The sequence below is a fragment of the Urocampus carinirostris genome, chromosome 16 (genome assembly GCF_059441175.1).
Source record: "Urocampus carinirostris isolate Australia breed hairy pipefish chromosome 16, RoL_Ucar_1.0, whole genome shotgun sequence".
Classification (NCBI taxonomy): Eukaryota; Metazoa; Chordata; class Actinopteri; order Syngnathiformes; family Syngnathidae; genus Urocampus; species Urocampus carinirostris.
Window position 1 is genome coordinate 14,193,456 of NC_142364.1, and position 17,878 is coordinate 14,211,333.

A 17,878-nucleotide genomic window follows, 5' to 3' on the forward strand; every position below is an offset into this window, starting at 1 on the left:
ATTTGACATAATATTTTGTCATATAAGGATGAAAGAAGCAAAAACAACCTGAAGAGCCGTTTAGGACCCGAAAGAACCGGTTCCTTTTAGTGAGCCGAGCCGATGAAGCCGGTTCTCGAAAAACTCTAAAAAGTCACACACGCAGCTTAGAGGGAACATTGCGCTGGATAGATTTTCTTGTGCGCTGAGAATGTGCAGGCAGTCCGCGATTGTGCACGCGCGCAGCTTAGAGGGTGGTCATATCAACCTCCTTTCTCCTTTTCTTTGATGGACCGGCACACAAACAAACAAACAAACAAAAAGACAAACAAGACGGATATTTATGAATGGATCCAAATCAAAAAACATCATCACCACCCTCGTTTAGGTCGCGAGTGATAATGAGCCCGTCACTGCAATTACAACCCATCTCTCATCTCATCAGCTGCACCGCTTATCCTCAGTAGGGTCGCGGGGGTGCTGGAGTCCATCCCAGTAATCATCGGGCAGTGGGCAGGGGACACCCTGAACTGGTTGCCAGCCAATCGCAGGGCACACGGGGACAGACAACTCACTCGCTCATTCACACCTAGGGACAATTTGGACCCATGTCATCATAATTAGAAATTAAAATCTCTTTTTACTCTACCCCATTTTAAACGTATCATCATGCTGCGCTGACGATATTTTCTCCTTTTTTGGAAAACCAAATTTTATTTTTAAGAATAACGAGCCCTTAATCGTCTATATGAAGTTAAGTCGCCCCTTTTAAAAAGTAGCTGAATTGTTTAGCAATAAAAGAGTAACAGCTCGCTAGTTAAAGCCGCAGGCGTCCACGGAGTGAGAACGGCTTAATAAAGTTTTCAATTGAAGCCGATTTGAGGCATCAAAATGGAGTGAGCGGCCTTCCCTCTCCACTCACTTTGTGTTTATGGTCATTTAAACACTCAGCGGCAATGTCGGGCGCAGTGGGCGCTCGATAATGAGCTGTGATGGAGGCAAATGGAAATCAGATGTCCGCCTTTTTTTTTCTTGCCCTTGCACCGACACATCCAAGCTGTTTTCTCCTGATCCAAACGTAAAGCTTCCTTTGGCTCGGATTCACGACGGGCTGCCGCTCGAGGAGGAGTTGCCAAGCTTGGTAGTCAGAACAATGGCTTAGACTCCCAATTTGAAACCCTAACACTGCCAAGATACTGTTTCCATTTAAAACAATACGCCCAAGACCGCCAGACGTACCCGAATTACCGTAAAGTCCGGACTATAGAGCGCACCTGATTGTAAGCCGCACCCATGTATAAGCCGCGTGCGTCCGCATTTAATCTTGTGACACATCACAAGTTTAACCCAGACCAGGCTGTAAGTTCCACGATTATAACTACATTTTTTTTTTTTTTGGTTTGAACAAATTTATTGACACTAATAACAGCAGACAAACAATGTGAGGCTTGAACAACCCCTCTCGACAATCTTAACAGCAATCAAGCATATTCACAATTTCGTTGTGTCTGACCATATGGCGTTTTAAAAAATGTTTCTGACATTTTTAACATCTTTGTAACTACATAGATAGTACACAGTCCTGGAAACCACAGTTGGCATCATTACGGGGGCGGCAGTAGCTCAGGAGGTAGAGCGATCGTTTTAGGATTATGGGATCCCAGTTCGAATCCCGGCTTGTCCGTGTTACATGTCGAAGTGTCCTTGGGTAAGACACTGAACCCCCAATACCCCCAATAAGCAGGTTAACGCCTTGCATGGCTGCATGGATCTCGGTCTCTATTGGGAAATGTGAAGCACAGTGTAGATAGATAGATAGATAGATAGATAGATAGATAGATAGATAGATAGATAGATAGATAGATAGATAGATAGATAGATAGATAGATAGATAGATAGATAGATAGATAGATAGATAGATAGATAGATAGATAGATAGATAGATACTTTGTTCATCCCCGAAGGGAAATTCACATAATGCACTTTGGGAAGTCATTGACTTGATAAGCGCTATATGGGGTTTTGGGGTTTTTAAGGGTTATTGTTCTATCTTCGTTATTCATTATCCATTATCCGTTATCGGTCAGTTCATAATACGCTACAAAGCCAAGGAGCCGGGACTCTTACTCTCAGCCAAAAGGCCAAGCTAAGGTCCTAGCCCTAAAGCCTTGCTGCGATCATTGCGAATGCACCGTTCCCGGAGGTACTGCAATACCGGGCCGATGCGTGGGGTGGACAGAGCAAGCTCTTATTCCATCTCCAGATTGCAAAAATCTGTGCTCACTACTACAGGACTTAGCATCAAAGCCTTGCTGATAAGCGCTATATAAATTTTTGGTTTGAACAAATTTATTGACACTAAAAACAGAAAACAATCATGACAATCTCAACAGCAATTAAGCACATTCACAATATTATATTCCAATATTACGTTTTTAACAGCAAACACAAAGTGAGGTTTGAACAAACCTTCTCGAAAATCAAACATATTCACAATTTCATTATATAACATCTTTGTTAGTGTCAATAGATCCGTCCAGGCCAAAGTCGATTGTCCTCGGTCTGAACAAATCCACCGACACCAACAGCAGTAAAACACAGCCATCAAGCATATTCACAATTTTTTTATATTTGACAATATGACGTGACGATATGACTTTTTATCATTTTTTCCTGACATTTTCAACATTAATTAAACAATTTCAGAGTTATTTTCTTTTAACAGTAGTTAACCAGCGTGTAAAAGGCAATACTATTGTGCAAGGGCATAGCTCTGCCATCCCACCCTCCCAAGCAGCATTCTTCCAGTCCTCTGTGTGGGTCCTTTCCCTTCTGCGTGGGTCCTCTCCCTTCTGGGTTCCACAACCCAGGCCGTTGCTGCCGGGACTCCCACAGTGTAGCTCCGGCTCCCCCCTCCGGGTGGGTGCAGACGAGTCTTCTTTATGGCTGCGTCCTAGGCCCGCCGCTCGCAGATTTTATGGTATCTGCAGCCATTTGGAGCACAGCCACGGGGGGGATCTGCCTGCACCTCCATACCAGCAGGTTTCTGGAGGTCCAGATGGCGTCCTTGATGGCAGCGAGAGTCGTTCCGATGCCTCCTCAACCGACTCACCCCGTAAAGCACGTACTGTGCATCAGGGACCTCTCCTGCTGGCAAGTCCGGGAACTTTCCTAGTTGTTCGGCCATTGTCCACAAGACCTTGGCAGCGCTGCACTCACAAAAAAGGTGCCTCACCGACTCCTGGGCGCCACAGCCAGGTCGAGGGCACGTCGAAGTCGCTGACATTCCTCGGTGGTGCATTACAGCTCTGACTGGGAGAACTTCATGAGCCACCATCCATGACAAGTCTCGTAGTCTGTTTGGGAGGGCAGGATGATTGACGTTGCTCCAAACCGTTGTGGATTCGCCAAACGCAAGCCCCCGCACAGGGCTTACTGTAGCTCGCTCTTGCACAATAGCAATAAGGTCATTGCTTGACTTTTCGGGTTGTTGGGTGGGCCCACAGCGTTTTGGAAGTGGAGATAAATGCAGATCATTTCATTTCAGATCATTTCATTTCATTTCATAAATGGAAAAATGATACCCGTAATTAACGTATGATGCAGACTTGTAAAGTCCGGGTCCCGTTGAAAGTAATCCAAGGAAACAAAATGTATATTTCCAAAGTTAAGGGTGGGAAAAATATATATCCACTATTGTCCGCTGCAACAACAGACAGATCTACCGGTAACTCAGCTTTACCCCACTTCCCATCAGCCCGCGTTTGCTCCGCCCCTTCTTTTTGATTCGTCCATAGAACACATAACAGAATAAATCTCTAAAATAAATACATTTCAAAAATATACAGTTGCAAATACATATTATACATGGTTACACATATTTACGAAGAAAGACGGTACACTGAGAGAGTTTTCAAAGCTTTAATAATAATAATATAACTTTCATCCCAAACCGTGCCTTTGAAAGGTACCAACACGCTAGTAGGATCACGCTCGCAATGTATCATATGTGCCTGTTAGATAATAGCATCCCGTAATTGTGAAATTCACGGTAGATCGTCCTCAACTTCCTTCTCATAACTATCGCCCTTGTCTTCCTCATTATCGAAACGTACATTAACTTTACAGACAATGTATGCTTATACTTAGAGGTTGCAGTCTTTCTTGTCGCACATATTCTACTGGTCTTAATCTTACCTTTTATACTCCAGCGCCGCTGATGGCCGTTAGAAAAATTCCATAAATTGGCCGCTTCACTGCATAAGCCGCAGGGCTGAACATTTTGGAAAAAAAGTAGCGGCTTATAGTCGGGAATTTACGGTAAATTGAATGGTTTTCTTGAATCGTTTGAAGAATATGGACGGTTTTGTTCTCTTTTGAAAGTTTTGTCTGAAAGTGAAAAAAAATCACTGCACGTGCTACTAACACCGAGTGATCTGAGTTGAAACACACAGAACTAGAATGTTTTTATTTTCGCCTGAATTTCTTTTGCAATCAAAGGCCTGCAGATGAGTGTAGCACGGGCATCATAGCTGGAAAACAGGTAAGGCAATAGCCTGAAGCCTTACCTGGTAAGTTGTCAATTTTGATCACAATCTGAAAAAACTGAACAATATATTTTACATATTTTTTTTTTTGGGGGGGGGTTTCAAAGTGTCCATTTAGAGGCAACCTTTGCACATGTGTATATTACTTTGGCCACTTTTTAGACAGTGTGAAAGAGTTGTAAATGTTTGATTTTTGTTTCCAGAAGTCAATTTATTGTGAACACTTGCCTGGGATGATCAAGCTTAAAAATGGAACCCAGGTTCCATTTATGCACCTTCATTTTCGGCTCTGATTTAGAGTATCTGTATTTCTTATAAAGGCTTGAAGAAACTCTTCCTTATTATCTTTCTTGGGGTTTTAATCACCTTTTTCATACAACACGAATAAATAGAAACAAAATAACCCACAGGGATGAGCATGATGATGTTGTCCAGCCCTATTCCTCCTACCCAATGTGTTCTGTCCCAAACAGCCTTGCTAAAAGTAAGATAAGAACAGATATGAAAATAGGGCTCTTTCAACGCATTAGAGCAATATAAACACATACTTAATAAACAACTTACTTTTAACTTTTTTAAGGACACTACAAACGACACACCCGACCTGTAAGCGTTGAAAGCGTCAATATGGTCTTAAAAATATTCTTTTCTGAGTGAAAATCTTGATTTTAAACGGCTAACCCGGCTAAAAAAACTGTTAGAATGAACAGTGGCTTTAAGACCTTATCTAGGGTTTAATAGCCCAAATGATATCCCAACAAAGCCTAAAACCCTAATTAAGCATAAAATGCATCAAGTCAAGTCAAGTTATTTTAATTTGTTTAGCCCTTAATCACAATAAGTCTCAAAGAGCTGCAGAGACCACAGACTATTGCAAACTACGGACTATTATGACACCATCCCCTGATCTAAAACCTACATGAAGGCAAGGAAAATGAAGAAACCTTGAGAAATCGCTCTTCCAGGATGACCAGGCTGCAGTGGATATTGCATTAAAAAACAATATTAATAAAAGTAAAATATACAATATTTAAAGTACAATATACAATAAAAAAATGAAAAAGATAAAAAGGATGACCATGTATCCAATGGATGGAGCATTAATAAACAATACACAGAAATTGTCAACATGAAATCTAGGTCATTCATAAGCTAAACAATAGAAATGTGTTTCAAGCCTAGATTTAAACAATTCCACTGAAGTTGCAGATCAAATCTAAGAGGGCAGATAATTCCAGAACACCGGGGCCTGAATGGAGAACGCTCTCGAACCTGTGTTTTCTTCTTGGCTCTTGGGATCACTAGTAGAACCAATACTTTCAGAACGAAGGCTCTGGACAGGAAAATAGGGGTAAATTATATTTAGCTGAAGTCTGTGTAGTAATCGCCACAAGAATTCACCGTTCGGCCATGTTGTGTCTCGGACGTCGGTTGTATATTTTGCCAGGCCAGATCGATGAAGAAATATTTCCAAAATCACTTCCGCAGACCCGCCAATGTAGCTCAACATAGTCTTAGGTCCAATAACTTTGAGATGCCAACACTGGGAGGAGTTGCCAAGCTTGGTAGTCAGAAACAATGGCTTGGACTCTTAATCTGAAAACCCTAACTTGCCAAAAAAACTGTTTCCATTTGAAACAATACGACTCAAAACCTTACTGAAATAAAAACCTGTTTAAATATGAACCACGGCTTGACAACCTTACCATAGTCCTGATAGCCTCATTTAAAAGCATCGCTATTGCGGTCCGCGTCGTCACGGTTGTCTTGTTTGTCTCTTTGGGTTACGTTGTCACTTTTCCACGGCTGAGCGAGTAACCCAACGAAGGCGGATTCTTTATTACATGGCCAAGGTCACATTATTCCTGTTGTCTTGGCGACGCGTTTGCTGCAGATGAAACCATGCACACGTCACAAAGCGACTAAGATGAGGCGACAGACAGTTAGCTCCAAAGAACGCGGCTGCAATACAAAAAAACCTTTGGGGTCGAATCAGAAGTGAAAGGATATCTTCAAAGTCAAACACTGGGTTTAAACTTTAACACGGGTTTAAATGTGGGCCCATACGCTGATTTCAAACCGAAACAGGCATCGGTATCAACGCTCCTTAAGAAACCAAAGCTCAAAACCCTATGTTTGAAACCCTAATCTGAGTTTTCACCCAACATTTACTAATCCCAAAAACAAAATATCAAATTATGGCTTGAAAACTCATCGGACAAATGTACACCTTGAAGGACACATCCAAGCTTGAAACCATACCTTGAAATGTTTGCCTCAATATAATATGACTTCCTATACAATACTAAACTCTGCTTGAAGTCCACATTTGAAAACCATAACCTAGTTCTCAAACCCTAAATTGAAACCCCAAATTATCAAAGCATTTTCCTGATTTCAAACCATTACCCTTTGTTTAAACTCAATTGTGTTGTGATACGGTCTTTCTAAAACCCTAAACTTAGTTTGCAATTTTGTCACGGTTGCCATGGCGCCCAATTTGTCCCCGCCGTGTGGCGCCAGCTTCTGTCACGGTTGCCATGGCGCCCACTTGGCCCCGCCCTTGGACACCGGCTGAAGATCGTTGACGGATTGCTCCCTGTCGCTACTTAAACGGTGTCCTGTAAATCGCCTTTTGTCGGAGCATCTGCAAAACTCACGTTAAGCCCTGAGAATCTCTGTTTTTCCTGTGTTATTCTGTCACGGTTGCCATGGCGCCCAATTGGTCCCCGCCGTGTGGCGCCAGCTTCTGTCAGGTACCTGCACAGAAAACAGGACCCACTCGTGTAACATTACTCAAAGTTTTGGGGAGAAGAGAAAGGAGCGCACACTCGATCCGGAGATCGTTGGTCACAGGGATTAGATTGCTCGGAACGCGGAAGTGTTCAAAACCAAACAGATCGCGGCGACAGCAAAACAGGAGCAAAAACAGCTACAGAACAGAACTGTTGTGCTTCTTTCTGCCGCTACTGGCGTGTGGTGGCGCAGTGAGAGGTCACCCAGCATCCAGCCCGAAGAAGAAATCAGCCTACTTCATGTGTAAACATTCTATACTGTATCTCCTACACGCTAAGAACTTTTTTATTTTTATTGTTTAAAATCTCGTGCATCCATTCATTTTGGTTGGTGTAAAGTGTAAAGGAGAGGCGAGACGTTTCTTTTGTAATGAAAGTGGAATAAGAAAGCTTGATGCGGTTGAGAAAATGTTTGGATCGCTTTTTTCCGGCCACTTTCTACCACAAAGGAGGAAGGCGCCTAATTTTTGAAGCTCATCTTCCAAAAGTAGGTTAAACTTAACTTTATTTATCTTTATAGAGCATAGTATTTTATTAAATGTTTATTTTTTAGTACAAAACAATACAGGTTACTTAAACAAGCCTTAAACATACTTATATAACCTATAAACATACAAAATATAGCACTGAATCAACTTAAGAACAAATTCAACTTACGAACGATGGTCCTTATTCCCGAAACCTCGGCATCCGTTCCCTGGGCTTACAATCATCAAAGCGACTCCCGCATCTGTCTGAAAACGCCTTTGACACAACCTTGTGGACCTCAAATGAGTCGGAAAATGCCAAACGGGTGCGAGCGGCAGCCGTTGTGTTCCCGGGCTAGCGGAGCATCACCGCTTAATTCTATTTTGCTCTGTGTGGTTATTAGGCTAAGGTGACCTCCTGATTCTTCTTCTTCTCTGTGACAAAATAAATAAATCACATGTGTGGAAAGGAAGATGGAGCAACATCAGCGTGACTGATGACACCTTTTTTTTTTTTTTCGAAATGGGAAAAACAAATTTCCTGTTGTTCTGACATCTTGGATGAGATAGTGAAAAATTGTAATAAGACACACTTACTCATTACTTCATTCAAAAAGTAACTCAAGTTACAACACCAGCTAGTTTAAAATACTCTTAGGGGTGGGTTTATATACGAGCTTGGCTTATATGCGAGTGTATACAGTAAATACAATTTTAAATTCTAATGAGACTTTTTTTTTCCCACAGCCGTCAACAGTGCTGGGCGTATAACTGAAAACTAATGACTAGATACAGTTACAAGTTACTTCATTCGAAAAGTAACTCAGTAACACCCCCAGGTAAATTAAAGCACTTTTAGGGGGATGGCTTATATGCGAGCTAGGCTTTTATGCGAGTATATGCGCTAAATAGGATTTTAAATAAACAGTGCTGGGCGTATTACTAAAAAACTAGTAACTAGATACAGTTACCAGTTCCTTCATTCAAAAAGTAACTTAGTAACACCCCCTGCTACTTTAAAGCACTTTTAGGGGGTGGGTTTATATGTGAGTATATACGTTTAATACAAGTTTAAATGAAAATAAGACTCTTTTTTCACAGCTGTTATAAGTGCTGGGCTTGTTACTGAAAACTAGTAACTAGATACATTTATTAGTTACTTCATTCAAAAAGTAACTCAGTAGCTCCCCGTGCTAGTTTAAAGGACTTTTAGGGGGTGGGCTTATGTGCAAGTATATACGTTTAATACAAGTTTAAATGAAAATAAGTCTCTTTTTTCACAGCTGTTATAAGTGCTGGGCTTGTTACTGAAAACTAGTAACTAGATACATTTATTAGTTACTTCATTCAAAAAGTAACTCAGTAGCTCCCCGTGCTAGTTTAAAGGACTTTTAGGGGGTGGGCTTATGTGCGAGTATATACGTTTAATACAAGTTTAAATGAAAATAAGTCTCTTTTTTCACAGCTGTTATAAGTGCTGGGCTTGTTACTGAAAACTAGTGACTAGATACATTTACTAGTTACTTCATTCAAAAAGTAACTCAGTAGCTCCTCGTGCTAGTTTAAATGACTTTTAGGGGGAATGGCTTATATGCGAGCTAGGCTTTTATGCAGGTATATGCGGTAAATACGATTTTAAATTAAAAGTGCTGGGCATATTACTAATAACTAGTTACCGAATTAGTAGTTACTTAATTCAAAAGGTCACTTGGTTAAAAGCTAGTTTAAAGCGCTCTCTGAGAGGGTGGGCTTATATGCAAGCGAGGCTTATGTGCAAGTATATACAATGAATACAATTTTAAATCAAAATAAGACTGTTTTTCCCACAGCTGTCAACAGTGCTGGGCGTGTTACTTAAAACTAGTAAGTAGATACAGTTACTAGTTACTTCATTCAAAATGTGACTCAGTGTCACCCCATGCTAGTTTAAAGCACTTCTATGGGGTGGGTTTATACGCGAGCTAGGCTTATATGCGGGTATATACCGTAAATACATTTTTTTTATCAAAATAAGACTTTTTTTTCCACAGACGTTAAGATTGCTGGGTGTGTTACTGAAAACTAGTTACTAGAAACAGTTAGTAGTTACTTTATTGAAAAAGTAACTCTGTTACCCCCAGATTACTGACCACCAAATGTAGCTTCAAAAGTAACTATTTCGTTACAAATGACATGTATATAATTGCATAAAGGCCACCACACTAAAATGTCACACACCCAGGAACGGAGACAGGACCCAGTAGCGTTCGTTTACTCAATTTTATTGATAAGAGGGAGAGAAGGTCTTGCTTCCTCGATCCGAGGATCGACGGACCAAGGAGAGCAGGAGATGCGGAAGTGACACTTTCATGCATAGCGAGGAAGATCGAAGACAGGCGGGAATTACAAGTCGCTGGCCGGGATTGGAGAGCATCGGCGGTGTCAAGTTCGGAAACGAGGTCGGCGACAGGAGGCAGGCAGGTAACGGGGCAAAACAAAACAGGTAACGGGCAGGCAAAACGGTGCAAAGTCCGGTCCGGAAACAGGTTGGCAACGGAGATCAGGCAGAGAAAAGCAGGGTAGGAACAGAGTCGGACGTAAGGGCTTACTAAGCTAGTGGCAACACTTCGCATAACGATCTGACGGCTTCCTCTTGGAAGCCAGGGGTTTAAAAAGAGAACATCAGCCAATCAGCTGTTGGCGCCAATTAAGCAGTCGCAGGTGCTCTCAATCGGCAATCATGACATAAAATTGCTGTAATACTAAAAGAAATAGAAGAAAACACGTGTAACCCAAAGGAAACTGCAATCTTGCCTCCTATAGTTTCCCTCTAAGCAAAAAAAATTCAACTTTAAATATGTATTATCATTTGAAACCCTATGTCTGATCCAATAACACTGTAATTAAAACATAATTTGGATAATCTTTCCCCCCGCTAACAACGTTATTATGGTGTTTTTTTTTAAATGGAAAGACGGTATCACTGCTAAGAAAAGAGCATCGATCTGATCCCAGTACTGGATAATATCGATATTTGGATCGATCTGCCCACCCTCAGCGAGTACATAACGCCGAGGACAGAGGCATGGGTGTTGATTGTTCTGCCAGCATTATTGCATATTCGTGCTAAAGCACATCAGCTTGTTATTGAGTGATTCTAAATGGACTTGGCAATTCGAGGGGAGGCGCCAGGTGAAGAATAACAATGAAGGAGAAGGTGGGGAAAGGGAGCGAGATGGAAGAGGACATTTTTAGATTTATCAATGAGCGTTTCGTTCTAATTGCCAGTTTGAAGACGGGTCGTTCATATCCTCAGCTTTGCGTTCGTTTTAGTGCAGGAAGCTAAAGCCCAAAGACAGATAACCAATCAAACACAAATTACCTCTATGGTAATGACATTTAACCTTTTTGGCTAGCGGAAATGCATTTAGCATTCAAAACAATGTTTAAAGTCCAGTCAAGCCATGTTTATTTGTGACGCCCTTAATCACAAGGAGTCTCAAAGGGCTGCACAGACCACAGACTATCACTAACTACAGACGATTAAGACACCATCCCTTGTCAGGCGGGACGGAAGGAAAACTGAGATCACTTGCACTCGTTTCTTGGTTTTTATTGGAAGGAAGGAATGACAAGACGTGAATCTTCGATCTGTTGTTTGACGGATTGTCGAGACTTGACAGGTGGGTGAAGGCTTGGCGGGAATGGTCGTGGACAGGCGTAGTCGTCGTGTTGTTGGTTGGGGCTGGAGAAGAAGGTCGTCGTTGGGTTCGGAAGAGAGATCAGGAGTCAGGCGGGCAGGGCAGGTCGTAGGCAAATTCGGAAACGGGTCGGCAACGGAGATCAGGTAGAAAAACAGGAGGCAGGCAAAGAGTCGGAGGTACGGGCTTTCTGAGCAGATGGCAACAGATCGCATAGTACAATCGGATAAAGTGTTGCTGGGGATTTAAATGTACAGTGTGCGCCAATCAGCTGTCCTGGCTGTTGGCGCCAAATCCTGAACACAGGTGTTCCCGATCCGGGTGATTGTGACATCCCTTGATCTAAAACCTACATGAGGGCAAAGGAAAACTAAAAAACCTCAACATGAGGAAAATAAAGAAACCTTGAGAAGGGACCCTTCCAGGATGACCAGGATGCAACGGTTGTTGCAATAACAAACAAAACACAGATAGTGTCATCGTGAAATATAGGTAATTTATTAGCTATAGAATATAAGTGTGTTTTAAGCCCCACATTCAAACAGTTCCACTGAGGTTGCAGATCGAATCTCAGAGGGCGAAGCATTCCACAAAACTGGTGCTCCAGTGGAGAACACTTTCCAACCTGTGGATTTCTTCTTGGCTCTTGGGATCACTAGTAGACCAACATTTTCAAAGCGAAGGCTCTAGACAGGAACATGGGGGAGGGTGATTTAATCTAAAATGTATGAGGGAGCAAGTCCATACATGATTTTGTATACTACAAACAGAACATTAAAATCACATCTTAAACTAACAGGGAGCCAATGCAGGTTAGCTAAAATCAGGGTGATGTGATCAAACTTTCTTGTGTTGCTGCACGGTTGTCGTGGCGCCCAGCTGGCTCCGCCCCTTGTCACCGGCTGAGACGCATTGAACTGATTGTTTGTGGAGTACCTAAACGGTCCTTTTGGGACTGCCCGTTGCCAGACCGTTGCTTTACCTTGTTGAAGACCTGTTCATGCCTGTTTGATCTGAGTAATGCCTAGTTTGTAATTTTGATTGCCTTTAAACCTGTTTTGTTTTGTCTTTGGTCATTTTGTGTGTTGGACAACTTTCATTTCCTAATTAAAGTGACAGATCGTCTACGCATATGAGTTCCGACTTCCTGCTTCCCGGTCTGTTTCCCTACATGTTAAAAACCTCGCAGCATCATTTAGTCCCAGCTGCAGGCTCTTGCTTTTGGATCTCGGGAGACCGGAGACTAGTAGATTACAGTAAATGTGTATATTAAACAGTGATTAAAGGATATGGAGGACAGATTCTGCATAACTGCTTTATGTAGAGATAAATGTATACATGTATGGATAATGAATAAATAGAATATAATAGAATAGGGGCAGCACGGCGGGCAGTGGTTAGCGCTTGTGCGGCACAGTTCATGTCATGGGAACCTGTCGTGGGTTCAAATCCAGCTCCAAACTTCCTGTGCGGAGTTTGTATGTTCTCCCCGTGCTTGCGTGGGTTTCCTCCGGGCACTTCGGTTTCCTCCCACGTTCCAAAAACATGCATTTCAGGTGAATTGGCCGGTCCAAATTGTCCCTAGGTGTGAATGAGTGGTCTGTCCCTATGTGCCCTGCAATTGGCTGGCAACCAGTTCAGGGTGTCCCCTGCCCACGGCCCGGAGATGGCTGGGATGGGCTCCAGCCCCCCCGCGACCCTAATGAGGATAAGCGGTACGGCTAATGAGATGAGATGAGATAATAGAATAGAATATAATATACCTTTATTGTCATTGTTTCAACAAATAATAATAATCATAAAATAATGAATAAATGAATGAAAGTATGACTAAACAGGTACTCAAATACTCAAATGTACTTGAAAGTAACAAAAAGCACAAAAGACTACAAAAATTTGTGAAAATAACAAAACAGTACCAACACTTCTGGAAAGAATTTAAAAGCACTGGAAAATGCTGAAAAGCACGAAAAAATACTTAAAAAGTACTTAAGGAAAAAAATGGTATTGTGAAATACAGGAACATAGTAGTAAAGTATTAAAATTTGTGGCAAAAAGTACTAAAACAACAAAGGATTGCGTTTGATTAACGTCACATTGTCTATCCTGGCAGAATAAGATCCATGATGGACGGCAAGAAGCACCTCAGCGGACAGTGCTTGAATAAGCATTTTAATTAAAACAAATATCAATAATGATGGAAGAATACAACCAGGACTTTTTAAGATGCTAATTTATTTCTGTGCCAACCAGTTCTAACCCCAATTTGGAACGTATCCCTTTTGGTAGCCCTCAATTATTCCAGGATTTGCAGGGTAACATTTTTCCAAGGAACGTTTGATGTATTTCCAAGCAATTTTATGTTGAGTCGGTACGAGTCACGACAAAGACACTCAATATAATAAGTTAGCTTGCGCTAACTACCCAATGTTAGTAGCTTGCCAATGCGAATTCTTACTATGTAAACTAGCTTCTTTTACTGCGATAAACCAGCTAGTCAAACAATAATTGCAGAATATCACAAGTACTGAAAACTGTTGTGCACTCTGTTATGCATTAAGAGTATAATGCATAATCAAACTGTCAAATTATCAACGGATGAAATGAGAGAAGAACGTTCAGAAGATAAAATGTCATCTCGCCAAAGTCAAAATTTTATTTTATTTTTATTTTTACTTAAAAAAAAAACAAAAAAAAAAAATTTTGCTAGCACTATGTTGTAATTATTTTTTGGGCCTATTCATGCTGATAATAATTTATCTTTAGCCTGTCTGCAAAGTGTCATAAACCAGAACTGGATCAGGACCCAAACGCGTGACGTTACTCACACAAGCCTTTAATTTTACGGGAAATGGGGAGTCATGCACGTTGGCAGCAGTCTGGCATGGAATAATAGGAAGTCAGGGGCCGACGAGATCCATACCAATTGCCCGAGTTGCTATCGGACAGATGGGGTTTGTACCGGACAGGATGGGACAGACAGGATAGATAATGAAACATGATATCGCAAATAAACAGGACAAACTAGACGAGAACAAAAACAGGAGAGAATAATAAACAGGACAAAAATAGACAGGAACGAAACTGGACACTGATATTAAACAGGACAAGAAATAAACGGGAACAATACCGGACAGGAAATGCCAACAGGACTGAGTCAAAACCCACGTCTTGCGGGGCAGAGATTCATTGACAGACTGACAAACGGAGAGTGAGAACACTGAACTTAAATAGAAGGAAAGCCAATCTGTCAATGAGCCGCAGCTGGCGCCTGATAGGTTGGTCGTTTTGGTTGAAATATTTCTCAGAATTCACTGTGTGAATATAATTTGTTCTTATATTCCTCAATATAAAAACAATCTTTCACACACACACACACACACACACACACACACACACATGAAGTAACAGTCTAATAGCATCTCTTGTACGTTTATCAGTCTCCTACTCTTATTTTGAAGTCGCATTTCCGGTGTGTTTTTCTGTTTCCTGTGTGAATAAAGTTAACTTCACACACGGGAGGAGTCAGTGCTGCCGAGGTCCTGGCCCGGATGGGCTACTCAACAGTGCCCTTTCGCTTGGGAATTTTATTTACCTTAATGCTTGTTTTTATTTGAGTAATTTTAACTTTAACACGCCAAACAGGCGGGGCCAATTGGGCGCCATGACAACCGTGACACAAAGTCTTTATATTACACGTTTTCCCCTGGAGTCCCAAGTCTAATATCGTTGCATACAACACATCACAACGTTGATATCAATGACAATAAAGAACATTTCCAATGCAAATTCTAATTACAAAGAGAAAAGTAATCCAGAAAAGCGATCCTTTTTTATAACACCGCCCATAACACGCTCCATTACCGCATTCCTGTCTGCACAGATCACAGGGATCGTACGCATGGCAATTTTTATTTGTTATTCCATGCCTCATTCCTCTCTCCGCTGCCCTCTAGGCAAGTGTAACTAGCTAAACAAACACACCGTTTATGCATGCTAATACACAACTGGAATTTACGAGGAAAAAATTGGCATAATTGAACTAGGCAAAATAGGAACTTGTGTCATGTTTGATTTGTTTTTTGGGAAAGTAAAGCAAAATAAGGAAAGCTTTTGCATGCATGATGATTGCAGGGATTAGGTTTATTTCTCAGTATGAGTCACAGTCAGGGTTGGGTAGGGTTACTTTAACTGGATTACTTTCAATTACATTTGGATTACTCCCATACCAAATATGCTAATAAGAGACAAAATAAACTAAATAGGGGCAGCACGGCGGTGCAGTGGTTAGCGCGTGTGCGGGCACAGTTCTAAGGTCTGTGTGGGTTCAAATCCAGTTACCGGATTTCCTGTTCAGAGTTTGTATGTTCTCACTGTGCTTGCGTGGGTTTCCTTCGGGCACTCCGGTTTCCGCCTACATTCCAAAGACATGCATTTCAGGTGGATTGGCTGGTCCAAATTGTCCCTAGGTGTGAATGAGCGAGCGAGTTGTCTGTCCCTGTGTGCCCTGCGATTGGCTGGCAACCAGTTCAGGGTGTCCCCTGCCCACTGCCCGATCATTGCTGGGATGGGCTCCAGCACCCTCGCGACCCTACTGAGAATAAGCGGTGCAGCTAATGAGATGAGATGAGATGAGATGAGAAACTAAATTTGAATACAATTATGACTCACAACACGTGGTAAGCTCTCTCTCCTGGCTTTGATCTCTTTGATCTCCGGCAAAACTAACATAAAATGCAACAGAAACAAAATGAAAACAAATCCAAACAGCTTGCCAACATCATTTTTGCCGTTCCATGTATTCCGTTACTCCCCAAGCCTGCACAAAATTTAGTAATTTTATTCATATTTAGGTTTTTTTTTTGTCTTTTATTAGCATATTTGGTATTGGAGTAATCCAAAAGTATTTGAAAGTAATCCAGTTAAAGTAACCTTAGCCAACTTTGGTCACAGTGTATGAACACTCCACGACTATTGACCAGGGGCTGCGTCGTTGCCATGCATTTGCCTCTTGGGTAAGCTCTCCAAGAGGCAAATGACAAGACGGAAAACTATTTTGAACATACTGGGAATGTAACTATGGGAAAAATCGCCACTGTTCAATGAGTCCGATAACCTGTGTGCTATTGGAGAGCATTTACGAGAATACTATGTTCTCTCAAAAACGGATACAGACACTACCCTGCTTACGAACAGGGTTTGGTAGGGTTTGTAGGAGACCGGACCAGATCGGAGGCAGGAGGCTGGAAAGATGAACTCATTGGTGTTAACGATCAGTACTTTTATTTAGCAAAATAAAAGTTGTCCAACACTTAGGGACAAAACAAAACAAAAACAGGCTTACAGACAAACAGGAACTCAGACTAGGGATACTCACAAAACAGGCTTTTACTCAAAATGTGCAAACACAGGTTTCCTCCGAATCAAACAAAACAGGACAGAGCAAAACAGTACAGAAAATGCAATGAACCAGCGACCTGCAATACCCACAACCCACCTTTAAGAAGCCCACACGCAAATTAGACGATCTGCTCTAGCCGGTGCCCAGGGGGCGGGGCCAGCCGGTCGCCACGGCGACATGACAGGGTTAGTTATACTGGATTACTTTAAATTACTTTTGGATTACTCCAATACCAAATATGCTAATAAAAGACAAAAGAAACTAAATATGAATAAAATGACAAATTTTTTTTGCAGGCTTGGGGAGTAACAGAATATACGGAACGACAAAAATGATGTTGGCAAGCTGTTTGGATTTATTTTCATTTTGTTTCTGTCGCATTTGATGTTAGTTTTGCCAGAGATCAAAGAGATCAAAGCCAGGAGAGAAACCTTACCACGTGTTGTGAGTCATCATTTTATTCATATTTAGTTTCTTTTGTCTTTTATTAGCACATTTGGTATTGGAATAATCCAAAAGTAATTGAAAGTAATCCAGTTAAAAAAACCCTACCCAACCCTGCTTACGAACGAGATTCCGGACGATCATTTGTAGTTGAATTTGTTCCTAAGTTGCTTCAGTCCTATATTTTGTATAATTAAGGTTTATAAACGTATGTTTAAGGCTTGTATAAGTAACCTGGATTGTTTTGTGCTAAAAATAAACATTTGATGAAATAACATGCTCTATAAAGATAAATAAAGTTGAGTTCAACTTATTTTTGGAAGACGGGCTTCAAGAGTTAGGCGACTTCCCCCTCCGGAGTAAAAAGTGGGTAAAAAAAAGCCACCCAAACATTTTCTCAACCGCATCGAGCTTTCTTATTCCACTTCCATTTCAAATGAAATGGCTCGCTAATCAAAGACAAAGCATAGTTATATTTTTCTGTAGCCAACATTCACCAGTACACCTCACGGACTGTGGAGGAAATTCAGCATAGCCCAATAGCTCTATAGCCCGACGCTATTCC

The 17,878-nt window shown here is 41.5% G+C and overlaps 1 protein-coding gene and 1 pseudogene across 1 annotated transcript in view; one reads left to right on the forward strand and one right to left on the reverse strand.

Annotated features, from left to right (window-relative positions):
- LOC148350345 (low-density lipoprotein receptor-related protein 1-like) overlaps positions 1 to 17,878 on the forward strand; it is a 118,032-nt gene that overhangs the window by 85,947 nt on the left and 14,207 nt on the right. The window lies entirely within an intron of this gene.
- Positions 2,161 to 2,298, reverse strand: LOC148350346 (U2 spliceosomal RNA; annotated as a pseudogene).